Raw genomic sequence first — 18,561 nt, forward strand, 5'->3', positions numbered from 1 at the left:
CATGAGAGAGGCAGAAAGAGAGGGAGACACAAAATAGAAGCAGGCTCTAGGCTCTGAGCTGTCAGCACAGAGCCTGACACGGGGCTCAAACTTGTGAACCATGAGATCATGACCTGAGCTGAAGTCAGATGCTTAACCAACTGAACCACCCAAGTACCCCTGATCATTGCCTTTAAACCTGACCTCATTTATATGGTGGGAATTGAGGAAGGCCTTTTTTGTTAGAAACTAGTAACATTCCTCAATGTAAAAGCCTGTTTAGAAAAAGCTGTTCAAAAGCTGAGCATTTTTCAACCAACATAGGCATTCACAGACAAAAAAATTAGTTTCCTTTCCATCTCATGACATATGGAAGTAGTACCTTTTGAACGGAAATCACTATCAAACTAAATAGCCTAAATGTTGTTAGTGATTGAATAAACTTTGTGTTACATTTTCTTTTGCCATAGCAGGTGGGATTGGCCTCAGAGAGGAGCTGTTCACAGGGATCTCTACTAAGCCATCAAGATGCAGCAGAAGGCAAGACAGGAGGGATCACTACACCGATCAGGGACAAGTGCAATGTTTATCTTGAATGATTTTGAAGAACAGAGTAGGAGGGTAATCAGAAATGTGAGATAAGGTGGGTTTGATGGGGACAAAAGGAGGTTGATGCTCTGGAGACGACTTGGCTAACTTTTCCATCATTACCTTTTGGCTTTAGACTAATGTCTTACACAAGAACAGCCTGATCCTCTCTAACAATTCCATCTCCTGATAATAGCATGGATTATAAGAGGTTAAGACCTAAAAACAACTTCCTTCCTTCCTTCCTTCCTCTTTTCTTCCTTCCTTCCTTCCTTCCTTCCTTCCTTCCTTCCTTCCTTCCTTCCTTCCTTCTTCTTTCTTTCTTTCTTTCTTTCTTTCTTTCTTTCTTTCTTTCTTTCTTTCTTTCTTTCTTTCCTTCCATTCTTCCTTTCTTCAAAGTTATTCATTTATTGAGTCTGTTTTATGACAGCCCTACTAAGTACTGAGTTTTAAGCTGTCAGAAACACAAATAAGTACTGAGTGGTAAATGATAAAGATATACAGAGAAACAGAGAGATTGACTCTAGAGAAACAATCTAGAGAGTAACTAAGTGTTTAAGACTAGAATGAATTATGAATGGTGTGGGTAGGGATACAAAGGTTGAAAAAGACTTCAAGTAGGGAAAGAAATATGTAAGGAAAACTTGAAAGAAGGTTTAATAAATGTCATGCATTTCGAGTATGGCTAGAGCATGTGTATAAAGTAGTAGGGTCAGGATTAAATAATAAAGTGCCTTGTAACAGAGAGGAAAAGATGTCAAATCCAATTATTATAGCAAGGCTATAGAGAGACAGAGTCAAAATACTGTGGAAGTTCAAAAGGGATGATAAAAATAGTGATGGGTCAATTCAGGATTTGTTCTATGCAAGGCACTATACACAGAATAATATACATAATACCTAATTTGACCACAATATATAAACAATAATAACATTATCCCTTTTAAAGAACATAAGAAATTTAAGTATCAGATTTCTTTCATTTCTTTTTCCTTTCTTTCTCTTTTCTGGGAGAGAGAGAGAGAGAGAGCGAGCAGGGGAGGGGCAGAGAGAGAGGGAGACACAGAATCTGAAGCAGGCTCCAGGCTATGAGCTGTCAGCACAGAGCCCGACACGGGGCTTGAACCCACGAAGTGTGAGATCATGACCTGAGCCGAAGTCAGACGCTCAACTGACTGAGCCACCAAGGCGCCCCTTAAGTATCAGATTTCTTAAGCTTCTTACAGTTAGAGTGTTAGAGGATTCAAACTCAGGCCTTCCTAACTTCTGAGCCATAGCCATTAACCACTATATGAGCAAGCTTGGAGAATTTATAGCTCTATTGATTTTCACCTGAATACAGAATAAGCATATTTGTATTCATTTCTAAGTTATTGATAAATGCATAAATATCCAACAGTTGGAAGCTTAAGAAAAAACTAAAGTGAAGACTTAAACATTTATAAAGTCTAGATACACTTGGATTATAAATCAGCACAACTGATTTTAAACTGATTTAAACATTTATAAAGCATAGTTGTGAATTATTTAATAGTAACTATTGTTAGTTTTCCACATTTCAGATCATAAGGATTTCTTGTGAGTTTTGCCTATTTTGGGGGTCCTTTGATGATAGATACTTTATCTATATTTTCCAAGAATCCTTTTTCATATTAGAAATAAGTTTATTGGGGCACCTGGGTGGCTTAGTCAGTTAAGTGTCCGACTCTTGATTTTGCCTCAGGTCATGATCTATATAATTCAAGGAATCGAGCCCCATATAGGGCACTGTGCTAAAAGCATAGAGTCTGTTTGGGATTCTCTCTCCCTCTCTGCCCCTCCCCACCCAAAAATAAACAATTTTTAAAAAGAAAGAAAGAAATGTATCCTCTCTTAAATCACTATAGTCAATATTTCTTCATATTTTCCATACCCCTAGACCCCATCTCTTTGCACTTTCATCCAGACAGATATTTCTTTTCTTTTTTTTTACATTTATTTATTTTTTTGAGAGACAGAGAGAGACAGAGCATGTATGGGGGGGGGGGGGAGGGAGCGCAGAGAGAGAAAGAGACACAGAATCTGAAGCAGGCTCCAGGCTCTGAGCTAGCGGTCAGCACAGAGCCCGACACGGGGCTCGAACCCATGAACCATGAGATCATGACCTGAGCCAAAGTCGGATGCTCAACTGACTGAGCCACCCAGGCGTCCCCACACTGAGATATTTCTAACATTCACTAAGTTGCCTGCTTCTGTTCTCACCCTAGTCAGAGATCCACAGGTCAATGAGGCAACCAAAATCACAGATATGATGAAAAAAAATTTTTGTCCTTTGGGTTTTACTTTCTCTTGCTTTGATACTTACCTATAGAATACCAATTTGTTTGTTTGCTTATTCTCAAAATACATGTTATTTTTATAATTATAAAATATAGAATATATATTTAAATCTGTGACATTATATTACATACATATATCACATAAAAATGTCATATTTTATCATAAGGTGTATAGGATATACCCCAGTAATTATTACTAATTCTCTCCACAGTGTTAATAACTAGTGCAGTACATACACAGACATACATATATGCATATTTACAACATTTTCTATTATAATATTCTATCGTGTGAATATATTTCACCAAGTTACTTAAGAAGTTATTTACTGGCAGATATTCAGATTGAATCCAAGCTTTCTCTGTTATAAATAATACTTAAGTGAGCATATGTGTACATATATTTTGTAGACTTGCCTGATTGTCTTATTTCTGGCTGCTGTAGGAAAGTACTATAGACTGGGTGGCTTATGACCAACAAAAATTTACCTCTCACAGTTCTGGAAGCTGGAGGTCTGAGATCAGGGTACAGCATAGTCAGGTTCTGGTGAGATTTCACTTCAAGGCTGTAGACTGCTGACTTCTCCTCACGTCCTCACATGGCAGAGAGAGGATAAGGAAATCTCTCAGGTCTCTGTATAAGGGCACTAATTCCATTCAGGAGGGCTCCATCTTCATGATCCAATTACTTACCAAAAGCCCTGCCACCTACCGTTACACTGGGACTTAGGGTTTCACATACAAATTTAGGAGGAACACAAACATTCAACCCACTTTAATGATCATTTTCTAATAATGATTTCTGTAAGTTGAATTTTTATCTCAAAGTTGATGTACATTTTACATTAAACATAATGTTGTCTTCTATACAAGGCATGCTGATTTATAATATCACCAAATTCACAGTACCTTTACCTGCTTTAACTCTAGATATTATCAAGAATTTTTAACGATTAATGGGGCGCCTGGGTAGCTTAGTCAGTTAAGCGTCCGACTTTCGCTTAGGTCATGATCTCGCGGTTCGTGGGTTTGAGCCCCGCGTCGGGCTCTGTGCTGACTGCCAGCTCAGAGCCTGGAGCCTATTTCGGAGTCTGTATCTCCCTCTCTCTCTGACCCTCCCCTGCTCACGCTGTCTCCCTCTCCCTCTCCTAGAAAAAAATAAAAATTAAAAAAAAAGAATTTTTAACAATTAATAAAATTATAGATTAAAACATTTTATAATTGTTAAAATATTTTATTTCTTTAATGCATAAGTAGTAAGACTGACTTCTTTTGATATCTTTTGGCCATTTATATGTATTTTATGTAAACTTCTCTTTCTATACTTTGCCCATTTTCCACTAAAGATGTTGAAACTATATTAAGTATAGCCATCATTATGTAACTTTTATTCAATTTTTACCACATAGTAGCTTATTATTCAGTATTTTTATGATCTGGTGAAAACAAAATTATTTTTTAAAAGTTAAATCTATCCATTTTTATTTTTGTCTTAATGTCTTGCTTAAAGGAGTTTTAATGAACTCTAAAGATAATAAGTCAGGTAAACTCCCTGCTCATATTTTCAAACTGTTGTTGTCTCTCATACATTCACACAAATTGTAATTTGAACATTATATCATTTCTCACAAAGCTCTGATTTTTGACATGCAACTCTAACATTTCAATAGTTTTTCATTAAAATCTCTGACAATTTTAGAAATATTTAGCTGGTAAATGGTGCAGTAGCTAGCACAAAACAATTTTAGGTAGAGTTTCCTTCAAAAGAATGTGGGGCATTTTAATATATCATTAAATTGGTTTTCTTTATCAGTCACTGAAGTAATATATGAATGAATGAATGAATTAGCTAATTTCTTCATACNTAGCAGAAGGTTTGAGTGTCTGTGTCACCATCCCTCAAGCTAGCTTTCATTTCACTTGGGGTTGGGGTTGACAGTTCCCATGTGCTATCAGAGTATCTCAATAAAAGTGACTGCTGCTTTTTTCTTTCTCTGCTTCAGGGCTTTCTCTGAAACTCTAGGAGCTCACTGAATCCAAACACAGGGTACCTCACAAGATAACCTTTGCCTTAAGTTTCCTATTGCTGTTTTAACAAATTGCCACTAACTTAATAGCATAAAAGAACACAAATTCATTATCTCATGGTTCTGGAGATTAGAAATCTGAAATGTGTGTCACCACTAAAATCAAGAAAGTGCCAGGGCTGCTTTCCTTCTGGAGATCTGAGGAGAGAATATGCTTCCTGGACTCTTCCAGCTTCTAAAGACTGCCTGTGTTCCTTGGCTTCTGGCCTCCTTCTATCTTCAAAGTTAACAAGAGCTGGTTTGGTCTTTCTCACAGTATTTCACCTGACTTTCTGCTTATTTCTTCCACTTTTAAAGATCCTTGTAATTACCCTGGGCCCACCCAAGTAATCTGGGACAATCTTTCTGTTTTAGCATCTACCTTTATTTGGGCTGCAATGTTAATCCCTTTGCCACGTGACTAACACAGTCACAGATTCCAGGCATTAAGACATGGATATCCTCAAGGCACTGTTATTCTGCCTACCACAGCCCTCAAACAATGGATAACAAAAGAAGTAAATAAAAAACCTCAGTCTCTTGTCCTTCTGTGTCCTCCACAGAGTCTCTGATGGAGATAAGACTCAGTTACACACAGTAGTAATCACTTCCTATAATGTATGCCTTATTGGCTTTGATTTGTTTGCTGTGGCACATTCTCCTCTATTTCTTTCCTTCTTCCTGTGAATTGAGTCCTAAATAAATGGCTTCCAAGTCCTTGTCACAGGCTTTACTTTTTGGGAAATACAAACTAAAATATTTGCTATCAGTTGTAGCTCTAGACAACAGTCTTAAAAGGAAAGAATTTCTCTCTGGCCAGAAGAACTACTGAATCCCAGCTGAAATTATAAATACTGTTGCCATATATATAAAGTTTATGTAGATTGGGGTCCTATCACAATCCTGTTCAATTAGCCACTATAGATTCTATAAACATAATTATGGATGATGGTAATGGACTACTGAGAACTTAACAAACAAGTGGCCCAAATGTAGCTGCTGTGGTTGGATGGAACATCATTGCTGGAACAGAACAACAGTATATAGCACTTAGTATATAGCTACTTTTATGACAAGTGTAGTTTTTCAATGTCTGGGAATAAAAAGGATCAAATGTGTTTTCCATTTCCATGTGAAGGTTAGCAGTTCTTGTTCAAGAGCTATGTCAACTCCACTGTTCTCTCTCAAAATATAGCCTGAAGAGATAATGACCTACTTGGTATTCTGCAGAATACCACTTTGGTCTAATGTATGGAGGTCATCAATGTAATTTTGTCTTATGAGTAAGTGGAAAGTAGCCTAAATGTCCAAGTAAGAAGAATTTGTACTAGTGAGTGGTAAGTAAACTCCCAAAGGATTCAGGACTTTCAACTCAGATAAAGGTTTTAAGGAGAACAGTGATATGTTATAGGTCATGCCAGTACATAGTCATGCTAATATAGCTAAGGTAAATGACAAGTCTTTGTACCCAAATACTTTACCAGTGAGAAAGGGGCACAGTGCTTAGTGAACTTCTTTGAATGTTCTAGGCAGAAAAAGCAAAAGTTCAAAATATTGCTTCCACCCATTTATCAAATGATTCACAAGCTACCAGTTTCAAGTAGCTGTTTAAAGCAATATCTATGTCAAATTCAGACCAGGCTGAATTACAACTTTCCTTCCTCCTGGACTAGGAAAATAGATCCAATATTGTTAAATATCTCACTGGAAGAAAAGCTATGTTTTGGAATCTCTGGAAGTTCAAATAAGGAAAACTCAGAAACAACTTAAGCAAGACATGCTTTCTGAGGTAGTATAATGTTTGCCATTTGAAAGGTAACTTAGAGTTTTATGGTGTCCTCGATGAATATGAGTGCTTGTTCGTTGATTATCAAGTGGCTATGGGGATGAGGTGACTTATCATGTACTGGGTACATTACAATGATTTATAAGCAGGAATTTCCAAAGGCTTACTGAGTGGCAAATTGATCTACTTGAGATTTTGTAAAACATTGCCTCAGAATAATAGATACATTTTCTGGCAAAAGAGGTAAGTCAATGGGTACATAACCTCAGTATTTTTCTAAATCCACTCCTCGTAGCATACACTGCCTCACCTAGAAGCAGTTAGTCAGCTAGAATATGTGAATGATCTTTTAAAGCCTCTATTTTAGGCACCAGTTCAGGGACAATACTCTATGGGGTTAATATACTCTACTCCAGGAAGAAGTACTATGGACTGAATTGTGCCCCCTCCAAAATTCATATGCTGAAGCTCTAATGCTTACTATGACTAGATTTAGAAATAGGGTTTTTTTTAGGGATACCTGGGTGGCTCAGTCAGTTAAGCTTTTGACTCCTGATTTTGGCTCAGGTCATGGTCTCACAGTTGTGAGATCGAGCCTTGAGTCAGACTCTGCACCGACAGCATAGAGCCTGTTTGAGATTCTCTCCTCTTTCTCTGTCCCCACCTCACTCTTACTCTCTCTCAAAATAAATAAATAAACTTAAAATAAAAAAGATATAAGGCTTTTTAGAAAGCAATTAATATTAAAGGAGGTCATTAAAGTGGCATCCTAATTTCATAGGACTCATTGTCTTGTAAGAAGATCTTTCTCTCTTTCCCCTTCTCTCTGTCTGTCTCTCTCTCTCACACACACACATACATACACACACACACACTCACACGCACGCACATGCACACGCGCACACACACACACACACTGAAGAAAAGCTTTCACAGCAATAAGATGGCTCTCTGCAAGCTAGGATGAAAGTTCTCACCAAGAACTGAATTAGCTGACATATTGATCTTATATTTCCCAACCTCCAGAACCGTGAGAAAATCAATGTATATTGGTTAAGCCACCAAACTATAGTATTTTGTTATGGTTTGATGACAACAAAAAGATTGAAGTTTCTGTATAAGGTAATAATAGTGAATGGATAATTGAAGCAACCATGTTGTCAAAAGGGTGGGCCAATCAAGGCTCACTATTCTCATGCAAGAAGGTCTAATTCCATCCATACCAGGAAAACTATCTATAGTAGATGAAGTGCGGGCTGGAGGTGAGATAAAGCTGGAATGGGTGGTATAGGAAGTTGATGATTATTAAATAAACTTCGTGGATCAGTTACCATAGTAAAAACAATCATTTGCAAAATAACTGTGGTCTTAAGTCTCTTTTAGAGAATACCACTGCCTGTCATTTTGAAAGGTTGGTAAAAAAAAAATGGAATTAATAAGTACAAGTGGGTTTGAGTAATAGTTGAAATGGACTGGGGCAGATCTTTTTGATGTTCCATGCTGCATCACATTAGTCCGCCTCCATTTTCCTTGCAGTTCCTATGTGCCCTGACAAAATCCCAATTTAAGTGCCATTCACTTCTTTCTACTATTTTTTCTCAAATCTCTGGAGCCATAGATTCTCACTCAGCCTTAACAAGGAACAGGTCAGATGGACAGAAAAGCTAATGCCCTCAGAGTCAGACCTCAACCAATGGATAAATACTCCAGTCTCTCGCCCTTTTTGAAGCAGCTATTCTGAGTTATGTTTCATTGGGTCCTCAGTGCCCCCAGTGAAATAGACACCCAGTTATCCTACTTCCTTATTTTATGCCCCTCTCTCCTTCATACCTGCTGCTCAAATAAATTACCTGCATCTAAGCCCTTATCTCGGGCTAAGGTTTTAGAAGAACCCATACTAAGATTTCCAAAAGCCTAAAACCTCTAAGCTTATAAATATAAGCTTAAATGGCTTCTTTCCTCCAATTTTTGTAAAACAAAATAAAACCAAGATAGTGTTTAGCATTAGATAAGCTTTAGAATATCATTATTAACTATAAATTTCAGCTCTCCAAATGTTGGGGATAAGTTTATATTAGGTCATATTGGAAAAACTGGACTGAAGCCTTCTTTTAGAATATTGGAAAATCACCAGAAGGATGCTGTCACCTACAAATATTAGGTGCACCTTATTTCTCTATGTATAGCATTATACCATTTCACTCTTCTTTAATGCAGTGCATAGAGCACTAGCATCTAGTAGAAATGTTATAATTGAGCTCTAGTATCTAGTAGAATCATTATAATTCAGTAGTTACATAGATAGATAGATTATATTTCCTCAGCTGATTTATCACACTGTATCACAATTGCTAACACATGACATTAGTATTGAATAACAATGTCCCTCTCTGTAGCAAAAGAGTACTCTCAGGGAATCTAATGTATTTAGAGTATGTATAAATACTAACATAAAATGACATAAATGTGTTTGATTATTTATAAAATTGTTACTGCAGTAATCATTAAAAAGTTTTTTAAGTCCCCAAAACAAAAATCTATAAAACCTGTAATTTGTAGTTAGGGAATTTTTTGCATTTTTCTAGATGTCAGTGAAGGTACCTCTACCAGTTCCTCTTGGCAGCCATGCTACGACCTCACCCTTTTCTAAAGTGTCAGCTATTTAATGGCCTTTTACAGACAGTGTTATTGCATTTCTCACATCACTTATCACTTATGAAAACACTGATATAGTCAACATGTACTATCTGATACTCACCTTCTACTCTCCTATGATTTTTTCCTGCACCTGTCAAACAAAACACTTGGTACATTTTGAATCCCTGGCTTATGTTCTGTTTCTGGAGGAACCCAAAACAGACGACAATTTTTGACAAAACAAAATTGGTCCCATAACCAGGACATACCTTGTACATATGAAAACAAATAGGCACTTCATACATAAATGCAAATGACATAAAATGTAGTCATAAAAAAATGAACTTACCAAATTCCTTTCCTCAGGAAGTGAATTGAAATTGAAATATCATACAAAGAGTCCTGCAAGAAAAAAATTATGGATCAAGGACAAACCAATATTTCAAGTAATGTTGATTAGCTAGGTGATAACAAGAAATTATAGTAGGCAGGAACTATGAAGTAAATGAGAAAAAGCTAAAAAACAAAAAGATAGATGATAGGCATAGAAATAGAGAGGAGGAGAAGTAGAGCATGAAGGAAGAGAAAGAGAAGAAGAGGAAAGGAGGGAGGAAGATATGGAGAAAAGAAAGAGAAAAACGGGACAGAAAATCTTTCAGGAGACAAAGAAGGAAGGAATAATCATATATAAAGAGAGTGTTACTGGTTTTCCCTTTTGCTTCAAGACCCAGTATAGTTCAGCATGGCACTCTTTCTGATTCTGCATTTATTTAAAACTTTGATATTTTGTGAACAGCCACAAAGAGATAAAAGTTATAGATTCTAGAGGTGCCTGGGTGGCTCAGTTGTTTAAACATCTGTCTCTTGATTTCAACTCAGGACATGATCTAACTGTCCATGAGATCAAGCCCCACATTCAGCTCTGCACTGACAACACAGAACCTGCTTCGGATTCTTTCTCCCTCTCTCTTACCCCTCCCCTGCTCTCTCGCTCATGCACTCTTTCTCTCTCTTTCTGTGTGTGTGTCTCTCTCTCTGTAACTCAAAGTACATAAATAAACATAAAAAATGACTAGACTAATGTGAAGCATAAAAATCTAAAAAATATTGATATCATTGCATTTATTTCACCAGGATTGAGCTACCTTAATTCAAATACCACCCCTAAAACCTATCACTGTGGTCAGAAATGTACCATTGATCCACAGTCTTACATTTTTTTCATTTATTCATTCATTTATATATTCATTCATTAACATAGTTATTTAAGAAATATTTTGAGCTCCTGCTATGTATCTATAGCAATGAAACAAAACAGATATCGATTCATTCAAAGACCTTATACTCCAGGGACTAAAGGCAGATGATAAAGAGACATATAACATGATAAGTGATGATGAGAACTGCTTAGAAAAAAAAAAAATTAAAAAACAAATGAGGGGTGCAAGAATTGTGAAAGTAGGAGGTAGTGTTATTTCTTTTTAGGGTGATAAGATGTTGCCTTATAAGGGACTATGCGGTCAGTCAAAGAAAGAAGAAGGGGGCGGAAGCCTTGCAAATATCTGGAGGGAGAGATGCACTCAAACAGCAGAGCAAGTTCAAAGACTTTGAAGTAGGAACATGGTTTGGAGAGAACCAAAAACCCGGTGTAGCTGGAATGGACATTGGGGCATTTGGAAGGAATTGAGCAGAGTATGGCAAGCAAATTATGTAAAGACTTGCAGGTCATTATAAAGACGTGAGCTTTCATTCTGAATAAAATGAAAAATCACATGGAGGGGTGAACTGAAAAGTGATAGAGTGATGTATCAGTCAGATATCAATACTTTTTGTAGTGGTAACAACAAAACATCAACAATAATAAAAGTGTGAGTGTTGTAATGGCGACATTCTTTCTCACACACGTTACTTGTTGGCTGTGGATCAGCTGTGGTTTTACTCCAGGCCTTGTCTCCTCAGATAATCAGGATGAATGAGATGCCCACATATAGGACAACCCAGTTCTTATGGCAGAAGCTTTCAGCTTCTACTTGGAAGTGGCACGCATACTGCCAGTGCCAAAGAAAATCACATTTGTAAGCCTGAATTTTAATGTAAATAATATATAATCTTTCAATAGTGAGATTCACTCAAAGAAAATTTTGAACAATAATTAAATCTAACACAGTCTGCCTTCTTTGTCACAATATGTACTTTTCTTTCTACTATCCACAAATATTCACACTTACTTCTAAAGGGAGAAAATCCCAAAGTGCCTTCCAATAATATCATCAGAATAAAACCCTAGGATCCCAGAAAAGTCTCTATATCAGCTTATGATGCAATTTCTTTTTTGGTTTTAAGTTTAGTTATTTATTTTGAGAGGGAGGGTGAGAGTGAGCAGGACAGAGTAGAGGGAGAGAGAGAGAGAGAGAGAGAGAGAGAGAGAATCCCAAGCAGGCTCCACTCAGTTAGTGCAGAGCCCAATGCAGGGTTCTATCTCGTGAACTGTGAATAATGACCTGAGCTGAAGTCAGATGCATAACTGACTGAATCATTCAGGTGCCCCTCATGATACAATTTCTATTGATCTGGAGACCTGCAACCAAAAATTACTATTTACATATCACTTATATATCTGGGAGAAGGGCAAAATAGCTACAATGTATCCTCCCATTGGGGGAAAAATAAAAGGCAAGCACTAATAGTGACCAATCCATTGCAATTCTGAAATTCTGCTACAGAAGGTCTATAGAGCTGTGGTGGATTCTTACCCTGTGGAGATGGAATATATTCCTTGATTACTCTAGCTTCCTCCAAAGATTAGATGTCTATGGAATATGGTTCTTTTTTCCAGGAGATCTTTCCTTTTCTATTTTCTTCTTTGGTTACATCTGAAAGGGCTTTAGAGAACATGCCCTCTTTGGGGTCTATGTAGCTTTACATGTCTACTATTTGAGTAGACAGAAATCCAGTATCATTATTAAGTCTTTCAGAGTGATTCTCTTTAATCCAGACTGGTGAATCAAATAATTTTAGTTATCTGTTCTTTTCTCCTGTATTGGAGAATCTCCAGCATTTTGTAGTGTGTGTGTGTGTGTGTGTGTGTGTGTGTGTGTGTGTGGTGTGGTGTGTTTTACCAGAAGCAGCAACAGATGAAATGCAGGAAGAATTTATTCTTATTATAATCTACTTGGAGCTAGTATTTTATATCACTTCCCATACATCAAGAACCTTAAAATACATAACTCCATTTACACTTTTTTTTTGTTCTTCTCAAATACTTTACTTCCATATACATTATAAATCCCAAAATATTCAGTTATTTTTGCTCCACATAGTCAGTTGCCATCAAAGTAATTAAAAGAAAAGAAAATACAGTCTTTTCACATTAAATATATATACACATATGTACCATCTACAGTGCTCATTATTTTCATGTAGATCCAAGTGCCTATATGGCATCATTCAGCCTTTTCTTCAGACGTTTACCTCTATAGACATTCTTTACAATCTCCTTTAGTACTTCTTGTAAGGCAGAACTGCTAACACTTTTCATTTATTTATTTTAGAATGTCTTTATTTTTTCTTGTTTTGGAAGGATATTTTTTCTGGATATAGAATTATGGGTTAACTGCTTACTTGCTCCTTTTCTTCTTTCCAGCCATTTAAAAACTGTCATTCCATGATCTTCTGGCTTCCATTGCATTTGGTATGAAATTAATCATTATTTATATCGTTATGTTTTCATGTATGCTGCCCCTTCTGGCTGCTTTAAACGTTTTCTTTTTAACTTTTGTTTTCCTCTAATAATTTTGACGTGCCTAAGTGTGGTCCCTTTTGTAATTATCTACTTGGAGTTGACTGAGATTCCTGGATCTGTAGATTCATGTTTTTTACTAAATTGAGGAGATTTATATCATTTTTTCATGTATATTTTTTGCCTCATCTTTTTCTTCTCCTCTGAGACTCGAGTCACACATATGTTAAACCACTTTATATTATACCACAGACCACCAATATTTTGCATGGCTTCTTTTTAAGCTTTTATCTTTGTTCTTCATATGGGATAAGTTCAATTATCTGTCTTAAATTCACAGACCCTTTTTTCTTTTTTAAAAACTTTTTTAAGATTTATTCATTTTTCATAGACAGAGAAAGACAAAGCATGAGTGGGGGAGGGTCAGAGAGAGGGAGAGATGCAGAATCTGAAGCCGGCTCCAGGCTCTGAGCTGTCAGCACAGAGCCCGATGCAGGGCTCGAACCCATGAACTGGGACCTGAGCTGAAGTTGGGCGCTTAACGATGGAGCCACCCAGGCGCCCCACAGACCCTTTTCTCAAGGAGGCTTGGTCTGATACTAAGCCATTCAGTGAAAGGGGCCGGGACGGAAAGGGGGGGGGGCGGGGAAACAAGCATTCTGTTCATAACACTTCCTTTTGTTTCTGTCAGGTTTTCCTTTTTCCTTGATGAAGTATGTCTATATTGATTTTGTACCTAATCCCAAGCCATGGTCTTTACTCCTAAAGCATAGTCTTTCTTGGGATGCAACAGAATGCCTAAGGTACTCACAGTCTCCTTAGTCTGTCTGGGCTGGGACTCCAGTGCATTTTCTGGTATCTCTGTTCAGTGCTCACTCTTGAAAAGCTGTTCTCTGATACACCTCATAGAGTTTCATCCTGTGCATAGCCTGTGGGAATGCCTGTGCAAACTTCTGGGTTCCTTTCCTGCGTATCTCTCTCCTTCCTTGTCCTTGCCCTGAAAATCTAGCTACTTTACCAGCTCCAAAATCTAATCTCTGCCTGATCTGCTCAGTTTGATTACCTTAATCTACCTGGACATTAAAATCAGAAAAATACTCAAGGAAGAAAGCTCAGGCAAATGTGAGGTTTACCTTACTTTTTTTTTTTTTTTTTTTCTTCTTCTATGAAGAATCAAACTACTCTATTTTCCAGTGAAGATTAAAATGGTTGCCTTGTGCATTCTGTCTGGCAGCAGGAAGGCAAGTTTAGGACCAGTTATTCTGTTATGGAGAGTAGTGAAAATTGCTGGATAGTTGTGGCATATTAGAAGTAAATTTTTTTCTAACTCTAGCTGACTTTTTATCTATTTGATTGTAGCACACTCCATGTAGTAATAGCCCATAATCCTCTTAAAGAAATACACAAATCTCTAGACTTAATTTTTAGCATTTGGAATTTTTTGTAGTTCTATTGACAGTTTACTCCCTGATCTCTTTTCCTCCAGCCTAAAGAAGCTGATTTGGTACTTGGACAAAGTCAAGATTTATTATCCTTTGTTGTTTTCATTTATATTTGTATTACAATTTATTTGCGGGGTTTTTCCCCCATTTGCAGATGAGAAATAGTTGCATCTTCTAACCCTGAATGTTTCACAATTTCTGGGTGGTCTACATCCTCTTTTATCTCTTTGCAGCTTTCCCACTCCCCCCATCCGGTTCTTTCCTCAGATCATCTCCTCCTTTTACAATTCCATCAAATGCAGTCAAAAAATACATAAACATGCTAATAACACCTGTTCCCAACCATTTCATTGAGAACTGTGGATTCACCAGTATATTTTTTGTCTTGCTGGTTTATGGCAGTTAACACTTATACCAGATATTTCACTACTACATTTCCAACTTCCACTAATAGTTTTCTCACCATCTTCTACTCATTCTTAAAACCAAAACTACATAATTTACTTTTTGTTATTGCTTTCATAGGAGCATCCCACTTCTAGTACTAATTACTGTGTCAGTAAATTATCTATATGTAATGTTTCCTTACGACATAATCGTAAAACCTCAGTGGATTTAACAATAGGGTATTCCCCCTAGCCAATATATGCCAGCTACATGCCACCTATAGCTCTTTGTGTTCGCTTTAGGAACCAGGATGAAAAGCCAGCACTTAATTATTACAGCACCATTATGATGTGGCAAAGAGAGGAGCTTTGATCAAAGTCATGCCATAGTTCTTTAAACTTCTGCGCAGAGGTAAGAAAAACCACTTACACTTACATTTCACTTGCCAAATCCAATAATATAACCAAGCCCAAAATAGATTGGATGAAAACTGTAATCTTCACATAGCAGGGGTTCTGTAGTGAAGGATCATGAGTGTATCATACCAAATTTATTTTTTGAAACAATCTCTTTGGTTGATGTACTGAGAATAACATTTAAGAAGAGAAGGTAGAAGCAAGGTAATCTATTAAAATAATATTTAATAATCCAGGTAAAAAATAATGGTGGCCTTAAATAGAATTGTGGGAGGAGCTGAAGAAGTTGGTTTCTGAATATATTTTTAAGGAAAATTCAGTAGGATTTATTGATTGATTACTTACGAGGCATGAGGAAAAACTAGGACACAAGAATGACTTCAAGGTTTAGGCTTAGGCTTACATTTTATAGTTCTCACACTTAGTCAGACTTCCAGGCTTGAGAGCACAGCCTACAAAACTGCTTGACCTAAGACATAAACTGCAAGTGTACAGAGTCCCTAAAACTACCTTCAGGTTTGGTAATCTGCTAGAAGGATTCCCAAAATTCACTGAAAAACTATTATGCTCACTATAAAGAAAGGAAGTAGATCGAATCCAGCTAAATGAAGAGCATTGCACAGAACTGGAGATTTCCATATGCAAAACTTTTATTTTCCTTTCTTATAGAGTCAGAGTGCATTATAATCCTAGCATCATTGTGTAATAATGCACATAGTATTTTCCCACAGTGTTTAGAGCTTTTAATTGGGAGCTCCTTTATGTGGTCATGATTGATTGATTGACCTTGTGGTTGATTTCAGTCTCCAGGTCAACTGATAACACATGAACCAAAGTCCCTACCCTAACTCCTATGGTTTTTCTTATTGACATAGCCATCCTTCACCCTACCAGCTAATATATTCAGTTCCTTCCCTAAACAAAGATACTCCTATTAGAAATGACATGCATTACCTATTAGAAGCCAGGGGTACTGGGAAGACTCTTTGGGCAATACCAAATTCTTTTCTACACAATGCCTATTTCCAAATTAATTACTACATCCAGAGAGACTGGATTGCCCTGTGTTTTTAGAACAATCATGCTCCACTCCCCAGACCAAATTGGAGTGACATTGGTTTTATAAACTATGTCTTTGCAACACAAGCCAACAGTGGAATTAATCTTATTGAGACAACCATATCATTAAGAACAAGTGTTATATAAAGGAAATCAAAAGAGTAATGTGAAAGATAGCAACTTGATTAGAGGGTGGAGTGTGGGTGATGCATACTTTAGTAGACTTATGCTAAATGGCTTTATGAGGAGATGACATTTAATCTGAGTCCTGAAGAATAAAAAGCAAGAAGAGAAGAAAATAATTTAATCATGAATTTAAAAAAAACAGAATAAAAACAAAGTTATTATGTCTGGAGGACAGTAAACTAAGACTGAGAAGTATGAGATTAGAATGAAAATGGGAATAAAAATCATATTATGCAGGGCTGTAGCAGACATTGTGAATGTCCAAATGCCTGAATGCTACCATTTCAGTATGCTCAAACTTCCAGAGGCTCTACATTTCTGTAGAGTATCTACATTTCTGTGCCTGAGGGATTTTGTGCAGGTTGGAGGTTGTAGAATAACACCCACATCCCAACACCTCTCAAAGAGTGACTAAGACAAAAATATTTTTAAAACATCTATAAAAAAAATATCTATACAAGTCCATTTTACCTCCCTTCTTAAGATTGGGACAGCTAGTAATTCTATGATATATGTATTATTTATATTACTTCCTAAAGTTAAACAAAGAGATAAAGTTCCAGTCTTTCTTCTGGTTTCTGGATTATTAACCCATACTTTCTTGGCCCGTTCCCTTTCTGGTATCATGTCTCCACTCATCTATAAGCATTTCTAGTACTTCTAAAAAAAAAAGAAAAGGAACTAAACTGTATTTGTACTTCAATCTTTGTGTCTGGGTTTGCTCTACAGATGGACCCTAAGCTAATACAAATGCAGAATAAAGGAAAATTGTGGAAAGATTTTAAACAACTAAATAATAACATCTAATAAGTACTTCAGAAAAGTTACTCTGACTTCCATAAGTGAAAAGGATTAATGAAGACAAAAGTAAAGCAGAAAAACTAAAGAATTGTTGCAATATCTGGGTAAATGATTTGTGACTTGTAGTACTTTGAATGAGGTTGAGAACAGAGGACATAAAGAGAAGTTAGAAATTCAAAATATATTTTGGAAATAGAACTGACAGGTCCATTTGTTAGGTTGAATTTGTTGAGTTTAGGTAAGGGAATAATCAATATTGACTCCCATATTGCTTGATGGTATTATTTTATAAGATGACAAAATCAGGTGAAGAAAATTTATGTATTTAATTTGGTGGGGGTAATCAAAAGCTTCACTTTGGGCATATATTGTTTGTCTAATAAGACAATCAATGGAGTTGTTGAGAAGGAATTTGAATATATTTTTAGCACTAAGATGAAAGAGCTGAGCTGGAGATTTAAATTAGGGATCTGTCATCTTATAGGTGTTATTCAAAGTCATGGGACTGGATGAAATTGCATATAATATAATCTAGAAAGGCAAGAGAAAAAGGAGTGAATGAACAGATTATTCTATAAGTAGATTTAGATAAGTAGCTAAATTTCATGTCATTCTATAAATTAACAGTTTAAATATAAAAAAATTGAAATCAAAGAGTGTTAGAAGAAAATATTCATATTATGTATATTGGAAGTGAAGAAAGCCTTTTAGGCTCAATGTCATAGTCAGAAACCATAAAGAGTTTGATGATAATCAATCATCATCAGAGAAATGCAAATCAAAACTACAATAGATATCACCTAACAATTGTCAGAATAGCTACAATAAAAAATTCAAGAAAGAACAAGTGTTGGAGAGAATGTGGAGAAAAAGGAATCCTCACGCACTGTTGGTGGAAATGTAAACTAGTGCAGCCACCATGGAAGGGAGTATGAAGTTTGCCCCAGAATTAAAAATAGAAATACCCTATGATCCAGTAATTGCACTACTGGGTATTAACCCGAAGAATGTGAAAACACTAACAAAGGGATATATGCACATTTTATTGCAGCATTATTTACAATAGCCAAACTATGGAAGACGACTGTGTCCATCAATAGATAAGTGGATAAAGAGGTATATGAATATACAATGGAGTATTACTCAGCCACAAAAAA

The 18,561-nt window shown here is 36.4% G+C and overlaps 1 long non-coding RNA gene across 6 annotated transcripts in view; it reads right to left on the bottom strand.

The window, feature by feature from the left end:
- The window catches only part of LOC144240231 (uncharacterized), a 217,160-nt gene that overhangs the window by 171,039 nt on the left and 27,560 nt on the right, over positions 1 to 18,561 (bottom strand). For 4 of the 6 annotated variants that reach the window (XR_013337654.1, XR_013337653.1, XR_013337648.1 and 1 more), the window contains exons 3-4: positions 9,724 to 9,776; positions 3,375 to 3,593 (exon numbers count right to left, since the gene is read on the bottom strand). This is a non-coding gene — a long non-coding RNA (uncharacterized LOC144240231). The remainder of the gene's footprint in view (positions 1 to 3,374; positions 3,594 to 9,723; positions 9,777 to 18,561) is intronic. The other 2 variants (XR_013337658.1, XR_013337657.1) reach the window with 2 other exon arrangements.

This window comes from Crocuta crocuta, unplaced genomic scaffold (genome assembly GCF_008692635.1).
Source record: "Crocuta crocuta isolate KB4526 unplaced genomic scaffold, BGI_CrCroc_1.0 scaffold81, whole genome shotgun sequence".
In the NCBI taxonomy this organism is placed as follows: Eukaryota; Metazoa; Chordata; class Mammalia; order Carnivora; family Hyaenidae; genus Crocuta; species Crocuta crocuta.